The sequence below is a fragment of the Pinus tabuliformis genome, chromosome 5_1 (genome assembly GCF_031772625.1).
Source record: "Pinus tabuliformis cultivar Carrire ecotype Pingquan chromosome 5_1, CPIR1, whole genome shotgun sequence".
In the NCBI taxonomy this organism is placed as follows: Eukaryota; Viridiplantae; Streptophyta; class Pinopsida; order Pinales; family Pinaceae; genus Pinus; species Pinus tabuliformis.
Window position 1 is genome coordinate 430,125,023 of NC_142305.1, and position 19,413 is coordinate 430,144,435.

The window sequence follows — 19,413 nt, forward strand, 5'->3', positions numbered from 1 at the left end:
GGGATATGTGACGGCTCCAGTGACCTTGTCAGACTTTCTAGACTTATGTTGGAGAGAGACCTGCAAATTCTAATATGCCTCCAGTGACCTTGTCAGACTTTCTAGACTTATGTTGGAGAGAGACCTGCGAATTCTAATATGGCTCCAGTGACCTTGTCAGACTTTCTAGACTTATGTTGGAGAGAGACCTGCGAATTCTAATATGCTTTGTCATTAAATTATGAACCAGGGAACTACTACCATGAAAAAGCACGCATGGATTGAAAGTGGACCAAGGGTGGCGCCACCTCGCCAAACACATGGACCTGTGGAAATTTCCCAAAGGAGGAGACATCCAAGGTGCTGAAATAACCAGTGTAGTCACAGTCTCATTTATAACATGTCAATAAACAACCCCAAGGCCAAAGGAGAGGCCTAGATCCCTGGTATTTCTATTCAGACCCAAATTGAAGCAAAGAACAAAGTTATAAACTAGAAATTCAACAATACCTTCTTGAGATGTGGCTCGTATTAAACTTAATCTCACACTGCAATTCTATCCCGGACCAGGCCTCTTGACCTCCGAGCCAGCTAGTCTAGAGTTCTAGAAAGCCCACGAGTTGAAATGCCTTGCCCATTGAAATGTTGCCTAGCTGAACAATTGAAGCCTAAAATGGAGCTCTTCATAGAGTTGTCACAAGGAAGATTGCTTGGATGCCACAATTGAATCACTGAGCCGAACCATAAACCAATTCGAGACCGCTTGGGAAGAAGACCCCCTTGGAAGAAGAATCCTATGATAGAGTAACTTAGAAATAAGAACTCCTTCCGATTTAACATAATAACGCCTATCATTCCACACGAACTCCATAACTGCAACATTAAATTTTCTAGTGTATCATTCGAGAAAATTCATCATTAAACTGATTGAAGGGAAATTCCAATGTTAGAGCAGGTGAATACTAATGTTTCGAGCATGCAAAACTGAAAGAAATACCATTACATGATGCTAAGACTTGTACCATGAAACGTTTCCAAAGGGAATCAAAGTACTTCATATAATCCAAACGGGAATGATTGCAATGATTGGAAGGAGTGGGGTATGATAGGGAGTGGAAATATATGGGGAGGAAGAATATAATGATAATTCTTTTTATTCTAGCCATATTCCAATATAAAAAGAACATAAGGGAGTTCCTTATATTCAAATACATGAATTCAATTAGGGGATTGGGCACATGTTCCTTTGATCATTGATCACCAGCTCAACTTCTTCCAGAGAGCAAGTCTAGTTTGCCATCATATCTTCTTCCATGTTGTTGCTTTTGAGGATGTGATAAGAGTTCCTAGAGTGAAGACTTGCCATTAGACTTCTGATTCTCTTAAGCACCTTTGAAAGAGAGTTGTCCTTTTTATTATTTTCATTGTTAAGATATTGAATCGTAATCAACGAGTCTCCAAAGATGATTATGTCTTCCACATCCGTGTCTTTGGCGATGAATAAACCTTGCAAGAGCCCATACATCTCAGCTTGGTTATTATAACTTCTTTCTAGTCTCCATCATAACTTTGCTTTAGTTATTTCATCAAGATTAATAAGAATCCCTCCCCCTCCTCACACCCCTATATAATGACACTATTGGATATTCATTGTAGTTTTATAACAAATTACTTTAGTTTGAAGTACTTAAAATTTTACAAAATTATTATTAAAATCAGATGAATTGCAAGTGATATTTCTATCATGCATTTAAGAAGAATATTGAATTTTATTTTATATATTTTTCAAATTTTGTAATGTGTTGAACTTAATGCTGAATTTCATCCCCAAAATTTTTACTACAATTTTTTTATCGAACTTAAAAGTCATCAAATATGAACATGAACTAGGTGACTTAGCTTCTCACTAACACATACTTGTATAGACATATAGGCATGTTTAATCTGTAATAGGATTTTGGGAATTTTAATTTAATTATCGAGAATTATTAATTGGATGGTAGGGATTTCACCTCCATAGAAATTCTAGAATATTCTTAATTGTATTCAGAAATCAAAAGTTGAGATTTATATCCAAAGTAGTTATGCCCATTTTTATTTTTTAATTAAATTGATTAATTTTAAAAAAATGTCATATGAACAAGTTTCATATGAAATGAGTTATAATTTAGTTAATTTATATGAATTTTTTAATTTTAGCAACCTGACATATATCATGAAGTAAGTGTTTTGATGTTTATTATAAATTGATGTCTATTGACATTTACCAATGATTTAATTTATATGGTTGTGTTAGTAGATATATTTACGCAAACACTTTGTATGTCATATGTGCTCCTATTACCAAATAATATATTTATTTAAAACATTTTATAATTAATAAGTGAAGTTTAAATTTCACATTGTATAATTAATAAGTGAAGTTTAAATTTCACCTTCCATATTATATTATACTAGAGATTAAAAATACTTATTATATGCATTGCTCTTACCAAATGATATATTTATTTGAAACAACCCAGGGGCATCTAAGCCGTCAAAATCAAGCGGGGATCGCACTTGCCCTAGGCCACGCTAGCCATTAACATGGCTTGATTTTTGCCCACAGAATTTCAAACTGGTGACATTCACATGACATAGTGCTTAACAATACACCCCATCACTATATACTCTATACCTCGTGGGTTAAGTTAAATTAAATATATATATATATATATATATATATATATAGATATATATATTAGGTTTCATTTTTAAGATGAAGAAAAGTGTTTCCTAGATTCGGGTGGCACACCGAAAACAACGTCCTCACAGTAGAGGCATTAAATTCAGATATGAAGGCAAGCAACAAGTGGTGTTCATGCACATTCAATACTCTCAGTTCAAAAACTATGACAACACCCTCGAACCATCCAACTCTATCGCTCTGCATCCACCTTGTGATCTCTCAGTACTTCTCTCTCATGCTCCATCCATTTTGCGTGCCTCCCCCCTTGAACTGGGCTAATTCATTGGTTTCATGACCCTCCCCTGTCTCATTCTTGTTGGGTAAATTTGTCATTGATGTCAATAAGATGACAACCCTAGGTCCATTGTTGAAGCATACCCTAAGATGAAACCCTAAGATCCTAAGTGTAAACCCAAAGTCTATATGATAATAGTGCATGAAACCCTAATGTGCAAGAAACACTAACCCTAAATTATTGAAGTAACTCCCATGTATATAATGTCCTAGCATAAACCCTAGAAAGGTTGATGTGATGCAAATCCTAGGTGCATGGAAAAGTCCTAGTTGAAGCAATGTCCCAATGATCCCTAAAATATGAAGCCCTACGCACTTGCATGAATGATGCCCTAGCCTTGTTGAATATGGCCATGATACCCTAGTATTATTCAAAACTTATGATGACACTCTAAAGACTGTCATGAATGAGCACTCAGGGGAAAAGCCCTTGTTTAAGCATGGAATGATCCAGATCTTGAGGGGAGGCCCCCAAGATCTAAAAGATTGAAATGGATCTTGGGGGAAAGACCCCAAGATTTGAAAAAAATTGAAATTGCCAGAAGAAAAATAAAGAGGAGAATGCCCAATAAACAAAAACCACAAAGAAACTTTTATTTAAAATAGTAATGAAAATAAACCAACTAGGGCGATGGTAGCTTATCTCTGAGAAGAGATGTGGTGGCTACATGCCTCTGAACTGCAAAGGCTACATTGTGCTGGACAATCTGTCCTTTTACAAAATGTGACTTGTTACTTATAGTATTTTTCAGTTACAATACCACGGGTCAATTCCATGGGTGAATGAATACCATGGGTGGATTTTACAATACCACGGGCGGATGCCATTTACAATACCATGGGTAAATTCCATGGGTTAATGAATAATATGGGTGGATGAATACCATGGGTTGATGCCATTTTCCATTCGGATCATTCCTCCCTCCTTAAGAAGCAATGGTCCCCATTGCGTAAAGTTCCCTCCTGTGAAGCCTTTGTTGAATATGAAGAGCCACTCAAGATAAGGGTTTTATGTGGTTAACCCAAAACCCTGATAAACGAAGATCTGAGGATAGAGATACCCTGTAATGCTTGTGACCAACTGTGATTCTGACAGTGTGCGGCCTAGCAAATGGACTTCAATGACAAGGATTTTATGCGGTTGACCCATAACCATGATGTTGGTTGCTGAAGAAGTAGCAGGTGCCTACATAGCCTGGGGTGGGAGGGCACATCTCCAAATAACCCAAGCCGAATGCTGCTCCAGAATTAAAATGGACATAACTCGGCCAATATAACTCAGAATATTTATTATAACCTATTTTTGGAAGCAGAAGGATCATTTTGCATCTTCCCATGAGTTGGAAATCCTTATCTGGACACTCTGAGATCTCAGATTTGCGCTGCAACAGTTCCGCCGTCACAAAAATTCTGATAAAATCGCTGATTTTAAATCAGAGATATCTCCCACATCCAAACTCCAATTCGACCCATTTTTTTTTTGAAATTGGGTGATTTTTCGAGAGGAATCCAGATATGGTATTTGTTTTTGTAAAATTTGTACAAAATGTTTCAGATCTGATCTGCAAAGTCGCCGCCCAAAAAAATTCCTGCAAAAAAATGAAAAAAGAAAAATTCTCCCTGCTTGACCCAAGAAAGTGCTCTGTGGAGGTTGTAGCACATGCCTGGAGTTTGTTGAATATTGCTGCAAAATTTGAAACTGAGATATGCATCAAACCCTTGTTTCCATGGAATCATAACCTGCTATGATACCATTGATCCGGATTTAAACAGGAATGCAACAAATTACAGAGGTAACCATAAACACAGATATGCAGCAGAAATAATACTTCATTTCATTAATGTAAAATACTGAAATATGCTTACAAACAGTAATGGAAATAAACTAGCTAGGGCGATGGTAGCTTATCTCTGAGAAGAGATGTGGTGGCTACATGCCTCTCAACTGTGTTACAATGAGGCTCGAAGGCCTATTTATTGTTGAGAAACAATGGAAAACCTTTCACATCCCGAAACCTAACCCTAGAAGATGAAACGCCAACTTGTGGGCCCCGTTTGGGTAAATTGGTACATCAATTTCCCGGGGTCGTAACTTTGGCATACGATCTCCGTTTGACACGTACAATAGCTCGTTAGAAAGATCTATCCGAGCACTACCACTTTGGGAGGCAAGATGGGCCCTAGATTTTCTAAAAAACGTCGTTTAGGGCCTCAAAACGGCTCCGGAAGTTCAGGACCCGAAAAACTGCTAAAAATAGTAAACTGTGCTACAATTTAGGAAACTGAAAAAGCTGAAAGAGACAGTTGTGGGGGTCCAAATGGGATAGGTGGGTGGTCACCAACATCCACCTGGATCATTCCTCCCCCCTTAGGAAGCAATGGTCCCCATTGCATTGAGTTCCTCCTTGAGATGAGGAAGCTTCTGCTGAGCTGGGTCTCTGGTGAGTTGTTCTGCAATCTCTGATGTGTTCAGAAATGGTGGGAAGCATGGTCGACGACGGTCCACATTGAACACTTGGTGCAAGCCAAGGAATGGAGGAATGTTGTGCTTCAAAGCATTGTTGCCTGTAGCCTTGGTACTGGTGTAAGGACCATGTCGGAGTTGCCTGAGTTTCTGATGGGTTCTGGTAAGGCGTTCTCTCTACAGATGTAACCAAACTTTGTCGCCCACCTGAAACTTGTGTGGTACCCTTGTGGGTGAGGAGAAGTTGTTCCTATGTCTTGTCATGACTGTATCCCTTTGTTGCTGCTGCTGCATGGAGGAACCCTTCGCGGGGGTCATGGATGTGATGACAATCTTCCCCTTACTTTGGGAGTGAACCATACAGATGAATTTCCTGGTCTGGGAGATGAGCTTGCTGCCTTTCTTAACAGTGATCAAAGATGTGGCGGTAGGTAGGGCTACCTCCGGTATCCTATATAATGAATTATTCAAAGAAATAATGACAGCACGAGGCCTTGACTCATACACAGCATGTCGCCTCCACAAGTATGGTTGGCCTAGTAATACATCACAAACATCCAGAGGTGTAACATCACACAATACCTCGTCTGTGAAGGGCTTGATGCTGTAGGGAAGGCGGCACTGCTGGCGAACTTTGAGATCTCGTCCTTCATGAAGCCACCCGATACTGTACGACTGCGGGTGTGGTGTAGTCGGTAGGCCCAACCGCTTCACGACCTCTGCTGAAATAAGGTTCTTTTGGCTATCACTGTCAACAATGAATTGCAGCGGCGAACCCTTCACCCACATCTGTGAGTGGAAAAGACGCTCCCCCTCCTCTGGATTTTCAGGCTCATTTTTCTGGATCTTGGCAGTGGCAACAGTGGCGCTAGGGTCCGCATCAATGATCTGCTTCCCTTTTCCATTTCCCTTGTCGGGTTATGGCTCAGGGTCAGAACATGCATCTGATTCGGAAGCCTTCAACTCGGCCACCAACGACTGCTTGGTCCGACACTCACTTGTGTTATGAGTGGGACTCTTGTGGAACTCACACCACTTTCCTGTTTCCTTCTTTGGCTTCGTGGTGTTGTTCTTTTCTTGCGGCTTCGATGGGTTGTCTTGGGTCACCCCGCCTTGGATTTGTCCTTTGGGCTTCGGATTCGCAGATCCAAAGTCTCGCTTTTTCTGTTTGAATTTTTGCTCAATTTTGACAGCATATCGGTATGCTGTGCCGAGTGAGGAGATGTTCAAGAACTCTATCTCTTCCTGGATGTATCTGTGCAGGCAGCCGCGGTATTTTAGTGCCAGATCCAACTCAGAATCTTTGATACCCAACTATGTGCGAAGGGTATGAAAAATGTTTGTGAACTCTGGCACATCTTGGTCTCGTCCCTGCCGCAGTGTGGTCCATTTGATGTATTTGTCCTCATAGCTTTTGACAGGGTAGCACTGCTCCTTGATGGCATCCCGGAAGTCATTCCAAGTGGGTGTGGCTGAAAATAGTGAGCCTATACTTTCATCATTCTGCTCGCAGTAGGTTTCCCACCAGTGCTTGACGTGGGGGGCTGCTTTGAGAAGAGCGAAAACAATCTTTTCCCGATTTGAAAATTCATGAACAGAAAAATAACCCTCTAGCAGATTTAACCATTTATCTACGGCATCTGCGTCTATTTGACCCTCGAATATGGGGATTTCAAAATTAACTTGTACCTTAAATGGCGTGGCGTTTCCAGAGTAGCTGCTGGAAGCTGATGCGTCGCCTCTGGGTAGCCGCTGAAGAATCTGGGCAAAGTTGTCCATCATCACGTTCCGTTGTCGCTCGAGGGCTTCTTCGAGCAAGATTTTGATAGGATCTCCTGCCCCCTCGTCTTTCTTCTCATCTGCCATGGGAGGCCGTCGGGATTTGCGAGGTTGGTCTTGCAAGAGTTCGACCAGTTCAAGCCCTAACTCCTTATATCCCGACCTCGTTGGGGACACGCAAAGAAAAAAAGAGAAAAAGAAGACCGCTCTGATACCAGTGATCCAGATCTTGAGGGGAGGCCCCCAAGATCTAAAAGATTGAAATGGATCTTGGGGGAAAGACCCCAAGATCTGAAAAAAATTGAAATTGCCAGAAGAAAAATAAAGAGGAGAATGCCCAATAAACAAAAACCACAAAGAAACTTTTATTTAAAATAGTAATGAAAATAAACCAGCTAGGGCGATGGTAGCTTATTTCTGAGAAGAGATGTGGTGGCTACATGCCTCTGAACTGCAAAGGCTACATTGTGCTGGACAATCTGTCCTTTTACAAAATGTGACTTGTTACTTATAGTATTTTTCAGTTACAATACCACGGGTCAATTCCATGGGTGAATGAATACCATGGGTGGATTTTACAATACCACGGGCGGATGCCATTTACAATACCATGGGTAAATTCCATGGGTTAATGAATAATATGGGTGGATGAATACCATGGGTTGATGCCATTTTCCATTCGGATCATGGAAAAATCTCTAGCCCTAGATATTTATGTATTGATAGTGTTGTTCAACAAAGGGAGTCACAACATTGTGACTAGGAAATGAACTCTCATAAAGAATGACAAACTTTGTCGTTGAAGATCAAGTCAATGGTTGATGGTTGTTGTTGATGGATTAATTCTGGAATTTAATTACATGATTTGTGGGATCAAGAGGAAGTACGATCTTGCATAAGTTGAAGTCTAAGTTATGAATGTTCTATGGTATTGTCAAAGATGGGTTTATTTTTGTTAAAAACATATGATAAGGGATGGCATGTCTCCACAATCGATATAATTCCTTCAAACATCACATTTTTTTTTTCACATAGGAAAATTTGGGCAAATCAACCCGAAGGGAATCAAATCCCGCTAACCAAACTATCAGGGTCTAACCCCAAGGGTGTCAACGAGAATTGACCCTGTTACCTCCCAATTGGCAAGGCACTTAACCAACAGGGACTCGACCAATTGAGCTAACCCTTGGGGCTTCAAACATTGCATTCTTACTAAAGCTAAAACTTGGATAACTCCTACGACACATCAGACCAGTAGTTTGGTATTGAGATAGCCTAACACATTGCTTGATTGTGGAATGGACGAGTGTGATGGCTTCGTATTGGACTGGAGATGAATTCATTGACACGTCGAATTTAAGACTTTAGAATATGACAAAGATCATAGTTTGAAGGTGCATTTCAAAGAGAAAATTCATAGAAGGTGTCTCTGGCTTTGATATATATTAAATTGACTCTGATAAATAACACGAAGTCAAAGGAAGCATATGAAGTCAAGGCTGGAAAAACCACAGGTCGAAAAATATAAATTCTTAATACAGGTCAGCTCCAAATTGGTTATGTCGGGTCTCCGTAAGTCACAATTGTTCAGAGCCTGCGAATAAGTATAAATATAAGCAACGGAAATTTGGTCAAGGATGATCCACGGTTTAGTGAATAAGATCAACTGTAGAACTGAAGTTCACAACTCGTGAACTAGAACAAACAGAGTTTGGTTGGACGAATCTATTGAAGCTTCTTTCAACGAATCAGATTGGAGACCTGTAACTAGTTTTTGGGAAAATATTATGAATTGTCTGTGTTATATCCCTGTGGAGACATTTGTGGAGTTCTTCGGCCCAATGAAGAGAAAGTTTCAAGGAAAATGCTCCTTTGCGATCCTGTGGAAGTAGTCTACATTCGACCTATGGAGAACACATACATTTGGACCTGTGGAAATTATTTGAGTCTTAATATTGTATTCAGATATGAGGAATATAGAACATACGAACCTATGGAGAGTATAGTTCGGATTTGTGGACCTGTGAAGTCTATCATTTTGAACCTATGGAGATAAAACTAGATCTGTGATGATTCAAACCTGAGTTTCTTTTGAACCTGCGGTGACAATTTTTGGATCTGTCGTGGCACATTTTGAAGACAAATTCTTCCTGTAGTGAAACCTTCTTGCAGACACAGTATTGAGATCATTTTACAGTGTTGGGATTATTGCAGACCTTTGAACGCACAATATTGGATTTGTTGCAGATCTTTGTTGGATTCACAATATTGGCAGTGTATTTCAAAACCATTGAAGGAATCTCTAAGAGACCACTTGAAGCATCATTTGAGGACAAACTTCTAAAGCTACCTTGAGTAGATTTGTGGGAATTTTGAAGCAAACTTGAGTGACATTTTTGGAGGCATCTTAAATGATTCATTGGAGTGTCTTTGGAAGCCATTAGGATTGAGCTGATCTTGGACTGAACATTGAAGTAACTTATTGAAGACACCTTGAAGTAGTGTTGAAGAATTGTGGAAGCTGATATTGGAGTTATTCTTGGAGAAATCATTAACCTCTTGATGCATTGTTGAAGCGCTCATGGAGTAACCTTGAAGAAGACTATTCGGTAATATGAAGACTTGTGGAGACGCATACTAGAAAAATGATGCCTCACCAAGATTCCTCCTATTATAGGAAAAAATTATGCCTCACCAAGATTCTGCCTATTAGAAAGAAGAATATTATATTGTTAGGGCGAGCAACTTTATAACAAAGGAAGGGGTAATATGATGACAAGAAGGAGTAGCACAATGACAGGGGGAGAAAATTATGAATAAGTTTCCATTTGATGTCAAAGGGGGAGAGAATACTAAAAGAGGGAGAGTGTTTCCATCAATGATAAAGGGGGAGATTGTAGGGTAATTTTTTCATTGATTTCAATAAGATGGAAACCCTAGGTGCATTGTTGAAGCATACCCAAAGATGAAACCCTAGGTGCATTGTTGAAGCATACCCAAAGATGAAACCCTAGGTGCAAACCTTAGGATCCTAAGTGTAAACCCAAAGTTTATATGCTAATAATGCTTGAAATCCTAATGTGCAAGAAAACTTAGTCCTAAATTATTAAAGCAACTCCCATGTATATGAGGTCGTAACGTAAATGTTGGAAAGGTTGATGCAATGCAAACCCTAGGTGCATGGAAAAGTCCTAGTTGAGGCAAGGTCCTAAGGAATCCTAAAATATAAATCCCTACACACTTGCATGAATGATGCCCTAGCCTTGTTGAAGATGCCCATGATACCCTAGTATTATTTAAGACTTATGATGACACCCTAAAGACTATCATGAATGAACATTCATGGAAAAAACCCTAGCCCTATATATTTATGTATAGATAATGATGTTCAACAAAGGGGGTCACAACATTGTGACTAAGAAACAAACTCTCATAAAGGATAACAAGCTCTGTGGTTGATGTTGCTGATGAATTAATTTTGGGAGTTAACTACATGATTTGTGGGCTCAAGAGGAAGTATGATCTTGCATAAGTTGAAGTATAAGTTCTGAATGTTCTGTGGTACTATCAAAGATGGGTTTATTTTTGTTAAAACATGACAAGAAGCAATGGCATGTCTCCATAATTGGTATAATTCCTTCAAACATCGCATTTTTACCAAAGCTAAAACTTGGATAACTCCTGCAACACATTAGACTGATAGCTTGGTGTCGGGATAGCCTGACACATTGCTTGATTATGGAATGGAGGAGTGCATTGGATTCATATTGGACTGGAGATGAGTTCATTGACACATCGAATTTAAGACTTCTGAATATGACAAAGATCATAGTTTGATGGTGTATTTCAAAGAAAAAAAATCGTAGAAGGAATCTATGGCTTTGATATATATTAAATTGATTGTGATACATAACACGAAGTCAATGTATGGACTATGCACAATCGTACATATGATATCACTAAGGTATCATCCGGTTTCCCTTTAGCTGGAAGATGGTCCAAACTCTTCTACTCCCAGCATTACTATCGCCCCAGGTCTATTAGCGACCTCATGAATGTAATAGTATGTAAACTATTTTGCTAATATAAAGTTCCTCGCTTGCTTACAAAAAAAGAAGAAGATGAAAACAAGTATTTGGGGTTCTCTTTATATGAAAATTTTGGTTTCTTTGGAGACATTCAGATAAAATTGAAATAACACAAAAGATTAGCATGACCCCTATACAAGGATAACATGTAATAATTGAGAAGTGGTTCAAATTTCAATGTTCAATTAGGTTTAACTCAAGTAGGTGCGACGAATAATTGTTATCCTTTCGAACTATATTTTATTCTTGCTAATGACATGTTGACAAAGCCTTGAGCATTTCCAAAATTAAGTTTATTATGGGTACCATCCTTAGAATGAGTGGAAGTATCTGAGACTTTCTAATATATTTATTCTATAAATTTCGTCAATTAGGTATACCTCAAGTAGTTAGGAAGAATGTATGTTATCCTTCCCACACAAATTTTATATAGATTGCTAAATTTATGTTGACTAAGTCTCAAGCTTTTGCAAAATTTGGTTTACTCTAGGTATCATCCTTTAAACGAGGGGAAGTGCCTAAGTGTTTACTAGGATATATATTCTAAAAATTAACATTGTCAATTAAAGCTAGCTTGGGTGATTGGTAGAAATGATTGTTATCCTTGCCACCTAGGTCCTACTCTTGCTTGTGACATGTTGACAAGGCTTTAAGCTTCTATAGAATTTGGGTTACCCTAGGTAATGAGGGGCAGTGCTTGAGAGTTCATCAGATATTCCAGAATTTTTAAGCTTGAAGAGTTAGCTCTAGTTGTTGAATACTATGAATTACAAGCAACAGAGCTCATGGTCAAGTCCCTATACTAGCTACCTCTGCGAGATATTGTGAGCCTCACTCAATGTCATTGTTAAATTAGGTTGCAAAAATTACATTAGTCAGTGTATATAGAATATCATCTTCGGAATGAAAAAAACTACTTGAAATTTCCCAAAAAAAATATTTTGAAAAAAAAAATCACAACACATATTAACTCAATACCCACTTCCAAGTTATTAAATTATTATTTTTAAATTAAAATAACAATAAACTACCAATAAATGTATTTAAAAACTCAATTATACACGAAATGTATACCCAAAAAAAATCCTTAATTACAAAAATTATATCAAAACTACGTAAATACCCATACCTAGTTAGCATTTTTATGAAATGAATATTAAACCCAAGACAAGAACACATCTAATTTCACTCTCGACGTAATGTGTATTTCTTATATCCCTTTAAGATAAACATAACAGATCCAAAATTTCACGATTAAACACACTAAGTATCATTAGGGTTAAATTAGGTGCCTTATTTTATTTGATGTAGTTTTTAATTTGTTTTTGTGAAAATATTAGCGAGAAAATGGTTCCTTGATTTGTGCCTTAATTATAGGAGCCAAAACGAGCTCATTCTTGTGCATGACTCAAGTTCCTGAAAATTAGGAGATTCCCTATAAATTATGACAAGTTCCTATAATTTAGAAATCAATTGCTAAAAATTAGGAATGTGTTGAAATTGAAAGTCAATTTCTTAATTTTCTAGTGTGAGTTGATTGAGGAAAAATAGGAGTGATTGAGTTTCAAGTGGTTGACTTAAAAAAGGACGAGTTGCATGCGCAGTGAAATCATGTTAACTCAATAAATGACAAAAGCAATCCTTAATTAGAAATTCATTCATTTGAACCATTCAAATTGCCTTTAAAAAGAGAAACGAAGACACAAGTTTAATCATTGTTTTAGTGAGCACGAGTTGGTGAGACCAAGCAATAGGAAACACGAGTTTGTGCATGGAGCTTGTGAGAGGAAGAGTGTGCATGGAGCTTGTGAGAGGAAGAGTGTGAAAGAGAAGCTTGTGCACAAGTTGGTAGAGATCAACATAGATCAACATTCTTGCAAAGGTTTCAAGCTTAGATCAAGCAATAAAGACAAGTGTGTCTTTTAGACTGGAAAAATGATTTTATATGAGATTTATTGGTTAGGTTTTCTATCAATAAAATTCTCGTCAAGCAGAGGGTTTTTCCAAGTTGGGTTCCCTAGTAAAAAAAATTGTTTCTTGAATTATGTTTATTTATGTTCCTATTTTGCTGCAAAGTTTAGTAGATAAATTCTATATTTATATGAGAATAAATTATATTTCAGATTGCTCATATTAGGAGATCAGAATTTCGTGGATTTTCTACATGGTGTCAGAGCAGTGAACATAATTAACCACCACATAAAATGCAAATTTGTGTTCCCTAGGAGCAACATTATGGAGCAACCAGAATATTGACAAGTGGGCAGATCAATGAGCCAAAGTTCAGCAACACAAAAGGAATTATGATCATTGATAGTGGTAGATTATGGACTTATAGAACATGGTGGGAAAGAACAGGTCTTCATAATGGGTTCCAAATAAGAAAAAGGGAAGTCTTCTAGTTCAAAGGGATCATTTGTAGCAATGGAGAACTTGGTAGAGATAAAGATAAATCCAGGTGGATGGAGTTCTTCGAGGAACACCTTCCTCGCTAAGAGGGAGTGTTGAAAATATTAGCAAGAAAAGGTTCGTTGATTTGTGCCTTAATCATAGGAGCCATAACGAGTTCCTTCTTGTGCATGACTGGAGTTCCTAAAAATTAGGAGATCCCCTATAAATTATGACGAGTTCCTATACTTTAGGAATCAGTCTTAAAAAATTAGGATGAGTTAGGATGCAATTAACTGATGTGTTGAAATTGAAAGTCAAGTTCTTGATTTTCTAGTATGACTTGATTGAGGAAAAACACAAGGATTGAGTTTCAAGTGGTTGAATTGAAATAGGTAGAGTTGCATGAGTAGTTAGCTCATGCTAACTCAATCAATCACAAAAGCATTCCTTAATTAGAAATTCACTAATTTTAACCATGCGAATTGCCTTTAAAACGAGGAATGAAGGCACAAGTTTAATCATTGTTTTGGTGAGCACAAGTTGGTGAGACCAAGCAATAGGAAGCACGAGTTTGTGCGTGGATCTTGTGAGAGAAAGACTGTGTGCAAGAGAAGTTTCTGCACAAGTTAGTATAGGGCAACAAAGATCAATAGTCTTGCAAAGGTTTCAATCTTAGATCAAGCAGGAAAGACAAGTGTGTCTTTTAGAATGAAATAATTATATTGTAAGAGATCTATTGGCCATTTTTCTATCAATGAAATTCTCATCAAGCAGAGGGTTTTTCCGAGTTGGGTTCCCTAGTAAAAAATAAATATGTCTTGAATTGTGTTTATTTTTGTTCCTATTCCACTGCAAAGTTTAGTAGAGAAATTATGTGTTTGTATGAAAAGAAAGTGTTCTTCAGATTGTTCTTATCAGCAAATCAAGTTCATGGAAATTCTACAGTTTTATTTATTTATTTATTCGTGAATTAATAATTTATATTACTCAGGAAAAAGTCTTACATAGATATCATATTTCATAATCGAGGGCCTCATCATACTTCCACTAGCACCCATGAACACAAAAGAATCATGATCAAGGTACATATAGATAAAGGCCAGAGATAACCTACCTATTTGCCCAAACATTCTAGTCACAAATACAAACAATATTTACCACATAGGGTCATCATCTACAACTAACAAACAAACAATCACCCCCCTATAAAATCATATGAGATATAAAAAATACATTGCAATTGGAACACTTATAGACAATTGGAGACTGGAGAGCTGTGACCGTCCCTAACACAACTAAAAAGATAGCCAAAAGATATGGTAATAACCCACTGAAGCAGGCCCAAAACCACCATATCCATTCACAAAACGCATAGATGTTGCATCCAACCATTATTGGATAATAAAATTTATAAAGGATATAACTTAAGTCCAAATAAAACGTGCCAGAGCCATTACATAGAAGGCACAACCATGACCAACCTACATTATCATAATATGAAGAACAAAGGGATAGCATGAAACTTATATAAGACTAAGATAGAAGCATCAGGATATCACCAAACTGCGTCACCCACCATCCATGCTCGCTGGTCATTTTCAGAAGATGAGATGTTTGTTGGAACCCTCGCACTGGAGCCAAGAGAATCCATTAGGTTCCCACCCTCCAAGTCACAGACAATATGGCTCTCCACATGCGCCAAACGAGAGTCAATCCTATCCATGCAGAACCTATTATTCTTGAGCATCATCTTGACATCCTCCAATGAAGAAAATATATTATATTTTTCCACTTGTTTGTCCCTCAATACCACGTCCAATAAGGTCTTTGTTGAACCCCATAATTGCTTCTTTTTTACAACTCTTTTTCACTTCATTCCTCCCTTTTTGACCTTCATAACTACAATTTGGGTATCAGTGTACACTGTTGATAGCATGACAGGTACATAATCATCTTCTAATTCATAAATATCATTTGTCTTTATTATTTAACTTAATATCTACCTGAGCTACTGAATTACAATGATTCTGCAACTAATTTATGTTTTTGCAGCTAAGTCCAAGGTTCGATAGGTTACAGAGCTTCAGTCGAGAAATAGGGCATATGGGTAGTTGGAAATTAGCTGGGACAACGATTTGTTCCTATTTGCAGAAGCTGGATCGATAAAGAAGGCACTCTAACATCTCGGTCAAAGGATAAGTCAACCACCATAGAAGGTGAATCAGGTGAGTAAGATGCAGATGTTTCGTCTCATGATTTGTTGTGTTGATATCAAATCATGAGCACATCACAATATCTTATATTTTATAGTTAATTATAGTTAATGTTGATTAACATAGGAATAATGCTCTGAAACATTTATTATGTAAGGGTTTTATAAATATGCCTCTCGACATAGCTGGGACAGACTTGAATTTTATTTGTAAAATCTCTGTTTTGCTATACAAACTCTGTTTCGTTCCATTTTCTTGTTGTGCGATCTCAATGTGTGGTTGATCATCTCGTGAAAGCGTTATAGTGATACCTGCTTCTCATAGGAGGGCCCCCTCGAGATAATAAGGTTTTCCTTTTGTTTACAGTTAGCAATTCATTTTATGTTTCTTGTAGATTTCTATCAGTTCATTTAATAATGTAAGTTTTGATTGCTAGATAGAGGTTTAAGATTGTTTTGCAACAAGTTTATATAATCATTTTATCGTTGAAGAGAAGTGAGATTTATAGTGCATATGGACAGAGTATGAGTTAACATAGATTAGAAGCATAACTTTACATTGTAATGATATGGATAGGATTTTCATTTGCAGAGCTAATCTTTCTTTTTGTTAAAGCAAATTCATTTATAGTGTGATTTTATTGTAGGTGTAATTTTGTTTATAAGCAAGGGTGATTCCATTTGAATGCAAGTGTGATTTTTTTTTTTTTTTTCCCGTAGAAAAAAGTCGTAATTTTATTCAAATTGGTAAAATTACATTTTGTAGATGCCAGAGGCATATTCAGATGGCTGTTCCTGTATTGACAGGCAGCAAACAGAGATAAAAACACAAAATAGTAGATGACAGTTCCTGTAATGACAGGAAGCTACAGAAATAGAGAAAATAAATGAGAATATGAAAGCTGATCCAGCATGACTAAACTTTTCTTCCCTTCTTCTTCTCCACACGTCGCCAACCACCAGTGTCGGGAGTGGAAGTAATAATGGTTAGCTGATTTTCTATTGGGATCAGTTGTAGTTCTTTGTCAGATTCAGAGCCCTCTGATCCATGGGTTCGTTTGATGCCGCTTATTTCCATTTGTGGCTCTTGTTGCAGACTTGTTAAGTGAGGCCCCAAGTGAGTAGTTGTGGCATTCTCTCCCTGTGTATTTGTCTGTCTCATTTGATAATCAGGTTCTGTCTGGGTCTCTGTAGGCTCCTCATTTATGTCTTCTTCTTCCAATGGGTCGGTGTGCTGCCAGCCTTTAGGCTTTTTCTGCTGTTTCTTGTTTCTCCTGGGGTCCTTGCGAGCAGATGGGCAATCATATTGGAGGTGCCCTATTTGCATGCATCCCCTGCACCGGAACGCTGTGTTCTCATAGTCAAGTTGTTGTATCCATTGTGAATTATTGAAGTTCAGTGTGATGTGGTCAGGTAGACCCTGACTCAAATCCACTTCTACACATATTCTGGCGAATGTGAATATTCCCCTGATAGCTCTGTCTTCATCCATCTTTAGGTATTTCCCCAGAGTATTCCCAATAGCAGCTAATACTTTTTGATGCCAAAAGTGTAGAGGCAGGCCATGTAGCCTTACCCACACAGGCATCGTAGAGACTTTCATTGTGTTGGCGTCGAATTTAGAAAACCAGGGTGTGAGAAAGAGGCCAACACTGCCCCAGAACCAAGGCCCCTGTTTGATTATGCTGTCTCGTTCTTGTTCTGAGTTGAATCTAACTATGAAATACCCTTTGGGGCATAGGTAAATTTCACAGTTTGTAGTCCATGTTATATAGATCCACTGGTGCAGGGCATCTGATTTTGGCCAGTAACCATTGAATCTACAAATAACTGCACTTCTAGATAGATCAGAGTATAGACTGGTTACCTCTGGCATGGAGACTAGTAGCGTTGGTGATTCTGGTTTTTGTTCAACGATGTAGGGTCCTGGTAGCTCTGATGGTGGAGCTGCTTTATTTTTCATTTTTTCCCCTCCTTTCACTGCATCCCGAAAGGAGCTTGCATTTTTAGAGCTGGTCCCTGTGCTTCCACCTCGCAGTCGGAGATTGAGAATAATGGTTGAATCCTTGGCGATGCCGTAGTGCTGTAGTGTTTGGTTGTCCTGCAGACTGAACCCTGAGTATATGAGGTTTTGATATTGTACTGGGGTTCCAAGGTGACCTTGGATCTCTTTTTTTAACACATTGATGCTCATTCCTTTACTGAGCTGCATGCATAAGTGTTTTCCCCCAATCGATTTGATGAAAATCTGGATCAGGCCTGTGTCCATACGGCGTAGATCGGTCCTGAGGAAACCTCGTTTTATTGGATCTGGTTGTTCCTCTTTGAATCCCGATGGATCTACCCTTACCTGTTCCTGGTTCACTGGTTTGTAAGCCAGATCTGGCGGGATAATGGCATATCCAGGGTTTATATCTCGTCCCACAGTGTAAGAGAAATGTCCGCCTCCAAACAGCCATTTTTCGGGTGCTGTCTTAGCAGATCCGATATGTAATTCGGCAGATCCAGAGCACCCAATAGAGATATCATGCGATCTGCGTGTGCCAGGTCCAGACACTTTGCCGTTCTCAAGTTCCATTGCGCCCTTGCAATCTTGTTTTAGATCTGCTGCTAGATCCCTGATCTGGGTACTTTGCACCCATCCAGTCAAATGGAGGCAGGGGTTTTTCTGTATACCAAATATCTTGCTCAGGGGGTTCTTCGTGAGGGTTGTCGGTGCCCTATCCAGGAGGTCCATCGTGAGAGAGAAAGCGGGTACCGCTGCCGGGTGGTTCTTCCATGAGCCGCACAGTTGATTGCAAGAATACACAGCTACCTGCGGATTCTGGTGAAATCCGTCCTCTGCGTGCTCGGCGGCGGCGTTGTAAACCCTAGCGCTCGATGCCATCTTCTCAAGTCTATTGGTAAATATGATATCGCTCTTTAGTTAATATCAATCCAAGCAAGTGTGATTTTACTTATAAGCAAGTGTGATTTTCATTTAAGCAAGTGTGATTTTATTTATAAGCAAGAGTGATTTCATTTTAAAGAAAGTGTGTAAGTGATCTTATTTCAAGCAAAGTGTGAGTGTGATTTTATTTTAAGTAAAATAAATAGAATTGGTTCCATTTTTATGAGCAATTTATTTTCTTACATAGTTGTAGAAAAAATGTGCATTTCGATATCTCAAATTAACTTAGGAATTGCATGAGTGATAAACACTCCCAACACATATAGTGCACAAGCATTTCATCAGTTTACTAGCCCTGGTTGATTATCGTTGCCGAGGAAGTGTATATATGAGTTTTTTTCTTTTTCTTTTCATTAAAAAAAGAAATAATAAAAATGATATGCATAGGGAAACATATTCTAGAGGTATATTTTCCAATAAAGGTAATAGTTCGATTCCAACATCATCGCTCACCCCACCACAACCTCATAGTGCCACACCATCCACCCAAACTCACATTCCATCAATTGCAGGAAGACATAGACTTCC

The 19,413-nt window shown here is 38.3% G+C and overlaps 1 non-coding gene across 1 annotated transcript; it reads left to right on the plus strand.

The window, feature by feature from the left end:
- The first annotated feature begins 11,407 nt into the window (after positions 1-11,407).
- LOC149165339 (U6 spliceosomal RNA) lies at positions 11,408-11,509 on the plus strand. The gene has a single exon (XR_016261059.1). It is a non-coding gene; the product is annotated as a U6 spliceosomal RNA (small nuclear RNA).
- Positions 11,510-19,413: the final 7,904 nt, after the last annotated feature.